The sequence below is a fragment of the Vidua macroura genome, chromosome 25 (assembly GCF_024509145.1).
Source record: "Vidua macroura isolate BioBank_ID:100142 chromosome 25, ASM2450914v1, whole genome shotgun sequence".
Lineage (NCBI taxonomy): Eukaryota > Metazoa > Chordata > Aves > Passeriformes > Viduidae > Vidua > Vidua macroura.
In genome coordinates, this window is record NC_071595.1 from 1,823,061 (window position 1) to 1,826,819 (window position 3,759).

The 3,759-nt window shown below is 56.3% G+C and overlaps 1 long non-coding RNA gene across 1 annotated transcript; it reads right to left on the reverse strand.

Annotated features, from left to right (window-relative positions):
- Positions 1 to 325: 325 nt before the first annotated feature.
- Positions 326 to 1,939, reverse strand: LOC128819124 (uncharacterized). Its single transcript, XR_008440647.1, has 3 exons — positions 1,707 to 1,939; positions 1,279 to 1,443; positions 326 to 1,168 (listed from the first exon to the last, which is right to left on the reverse strand). It is a non-coding gene; the product is annotated as an uncharacterized LOC128819124 (long non-coding RNA).
- Between the last annotated feature and the right edge of the window lie 1,820 nt (positions 1,940 to 3,759).

Here is a 3,759-nt window from a genome sequence, read left to right on the forward strand (position 1 = left end):
CGGAGCCTTCGCAGATGAAATCCCCTTTTCTTTTATGAAGGATTTATCAAGTTTGGTTTGAAAGCACCAAGGGAAGATTCCCTGTTTGGATAAGCCTCTGGATTAATGTCCCGAGCTGGAGGATGCTTGGGAACATCATAATGAGGAACTGCAAACAGAGCCGTGAGGAGAAGCGACCCCACTGCTTTTCCAGGGCCAGGAATTCCAGGATGAAGCCTGGCAGGGAATCCCAGAGCCCTGGCTGCCCCTTGGGATGCAGGAAAATCCCAGGGACTGCTGGAGCGATGAAGATTCCCCGGGCTCTTGTAATTTTGGGATTTTTTTTTTTTTTTCCAGAGGAGGGAAAACAGGATGAATCCCAGCACTGCTGCAGGGCAGACACCTGGAGCTGCAGCAGCTCCACGGGCAAGGATTGCCATGGAATAAAGCAATTCCCAGCTGCTGATCCTTCAGGCCTTTTCCCGGGAATGTCTCGGCAGCAGCTCAATCCAGCAGGGAGGGGATAAGGAATAAACACCCCCAGGGAAAGGTGGGAAGTGCTGGAGAAGGGCTGGGAAATGTGGGAAAGGGGGTAATACAGGGATCTGGTGTGTCCCTGCGTGGGAATATCCCAGGGGACCTCTGGGAATTCCAGGGCTTCACCATAGAACCGTGGAATGGTTTGGGTTGGAAAGGATCTTAGAACCCATCTCATTCCATGGGCAGGGACACCTCCCACTATCCCAGCTGCTCCAAGCTGGCCTTGGACACTTCCAGGAATTCCATCCCAGCGCCTCCCAGCCAGGAATCCCTCCCCAGTCTCCTCTTTCCCAAGCCATTCCCTGGCTCCTGTCCCTCCATCCCTTGTCCCCAGTCCCTCTCCAGCTCTCCCGGAGCCCCTTCAGACCCTGCAGGAGCTCTGAGCTCTCCCTGGAGCCTTCTCCTCTCCAGGGGAACATTCCCAGCTCTCCCAGGCTGGCTCCAGAGCAGCTCCAGCTCCCAGAGCACCCCCGTGGCCTCCTCTGGATTCGCTCCAGCAATTCCACATCCTCCTCATCGCAGGGAGGAGCCAGCAGGACGCTCGAATTCCAGGGACCCCTGGCAGTGCCTCCTCCTCCTCCTGCTGCTGCTGCCAGCTCGATTTTCCACATTCCGCTCGGATCCCGCGCTCAGCGGCCGCCTGTGGGTCCTGGAAAAATTAATCCCAATTGCTGCGAGCGAGGCACGGCGCGCTTGTAACTGCGGGCCGTTAATTAGGGCGCTGTAATTGGATACAGCGCTCCCTGTAAATCCAATTACCTGGGATTAGAGCCGTGCCGGGGAGCCGGGAGTGGGAAGCGGCCACGCCAGGGTCCTTCCCATTCCTTAAACTTTACCCCGGTCCTGTTCTTGAGAGGAAAGCTGGGAAAGTCTCCAGCTCCTTATCGCAGCCCCAAAATCCTGCTCCCCGTTCCTTTTCTGCTGCTGGGATGAGGAAAAATGGGAAAGTCTCCAGCTCGTTATCACAGCCCCAAATTCCCCCCAAATCCTTCTCCCCATCCCCTTTTTCCTGTCGAGCTGGGAAGGGCCTCCAGCTCCTTATCACAACCCCAAATTCCCCCCAAAATCCTTTTCCCATCCCAGAGATACTGCCAGAGCTGCCCAGATCCATAAAGATTAAATAATACATATTTTAAAAAAAATATATATTTAACTACACGGAACAATCATCCCCTTTTAATACCCACAGATAAAACCTGGAATTGTTTCCTCAGGAGAACGAGGTAATTCCGGCTCTGTTTTTATGGAGTTTTGGGCTATAAAGTTGCCGTTCTGGAGTCTCCTGGAAGCTGGAGCAAAGGCTGGGCTTGGAGGAGGTGATTTGGGATTATTGTAGGGAAGGAAAGGAAAAAGAGAAAAGGGGGGTGGGGGGAAAGGAAAGGGGAGGAAAGGAAAAAGGGGAAAGGAAAAAAAAGGGGAAAGGAAAAAGGGGAAAGGAAAAAGGGGAAAGGAAAAAGGGGAAAGGAAAGGAAAGGAAAGGAAAGGAAAGGAAAGGAAAGGAAAGGAAAGGAAAGGAAAGGAAAGGAAAGGAAAGGAAAGGAAAGGAAAGGAAAGGAAAGGAAAGGAAAGGAAAGGAAAGGAAAGGAAAGGAAAGGAAAGGAAAAAGGGGAAAGGAAAGGAAAGGAGAAATCCCGCTGTGCCCACGCCTCTCCTCGGGCAGGAGGGGACAGATCCGAGCCCAGGAGGAGCAGAGGGAAGCTCAGCCCCTGTTCTACTGCAGGCGCTGAATTCTCCCCCCGCCACAAAATCCCCCTTTGGGAATCCAAACCCCATCCGGGGGCGCTCATCCCGCGTTCCAGAGCCCCCAACGCGCCGTGCCCAGGCTGCTGCTGCCCTCTGCCGCGGGGAAGCTGCTGCCAGGGAATTCCTTCCTCCTCCCGGGAAAGCCGCTCCCCTGGGAAAGGCTCCTGCCGGCACCGAGCCGCTCAGGGCTGCTGCGGGAACGCCGGGCGGGCTCTGCACCCCGAAATAAGGGGCTCTGGATGCCAGGACAGGGATGCTGTGGGATCCAGGGTCAGGGATGCTCTGGGATCCAGGGTCAGGGATGCTGTGGGATCCAGGGTCAGGGATGCTCTGGGATCCAGGGTCAGGGATGCTCTGGATGCCAGGAAAAAGATGCTCTGGGATCCAGGGTCAGGGATGCTGTGGGTGCCAGGACAAGGATGCTGTGGGATCCAGGGTCAGGGATGCTGTGGGATCCAGGGTCAGGGATGCTGTGGGATCCAGGGTCAGGGATGCTCTGGGATCCAGGGTCAGGATGCTCTGGGATCCAGGGTCAGGGATGCTCTGGGATCCAGGGTCAGGGATGCTCTGAATGCCAGGAAAAAGATGCTGTGGGATCCAGGGTCAGGGATGCTGTGGGATCCAGGGTCAGGGATGCTGTGGGATCCAGGGTCAGGATGCTCTGGGATCCAGGGTCAGGATGCTCTGGGATCCAGGGTCAGGGATGCTCTGGGATCCAGGGACAAGGATGTTCTTGACCCCAGGACAGGGATGCTCTGGGTCCCAGGGATCCTCTGGATCATAGGACAAGGATGCTCTGGACTCCATGGAAAAGGATGTTCTGGATTTCAGGACAAAGATGTTCTTGACCCAAGGACAGGGATGCCCTGCACTCCGGGGTCCAGGATGCTCTGGATCCCTGGATGAGGCTCAGAGATGTCCCACACTGCAGGACAAGGATGCTCTGGACTCCAGGGTCAGGATGCTCTGCATCCCAAAAAAAAGATACTCTGGATCCCTGGTCAAGGCTTCTGTGGATCCCAGGGTCAGGGATCCTGCAGACCCCAGGACGAGGACGCTCTGGGATCCCTGGACAAGGCTGCTCCCCACCCCCAGCCAGGGCTGTTTTTCCCAGCCCAGCTCAGGGATGCTCTGCAGGAGGGATCAATGTCCTGGGAATCTCCCAGTCCCAGGAGAGGCAGAACTGGAGTGGGGCGCACAGGGGGGGACCACGAGAAAAGAGCTAAAAACCCCGTGGGGGTGGGAAACTGCTTCAGCTGAGCCCCCTTGGGAGGGGACGAGCCCCAAAGGACACCAGTCCCCACCAGTCCCCACCAGTCCCCACCAGTCCCCACAGCAGGGACAGGGCCGGTGCCATCCCTGTGTGGGGACCAGAGCTCAGCATCCCCAATTCCCTCCGCTCCCAATCCCATCCAGCACCCGCTGTGCCGATCCCTGCCTGTCTCCCCAGGCCCTATTAGCATAATTAATTAAGCCTGCGGATGATCTAATTATAAA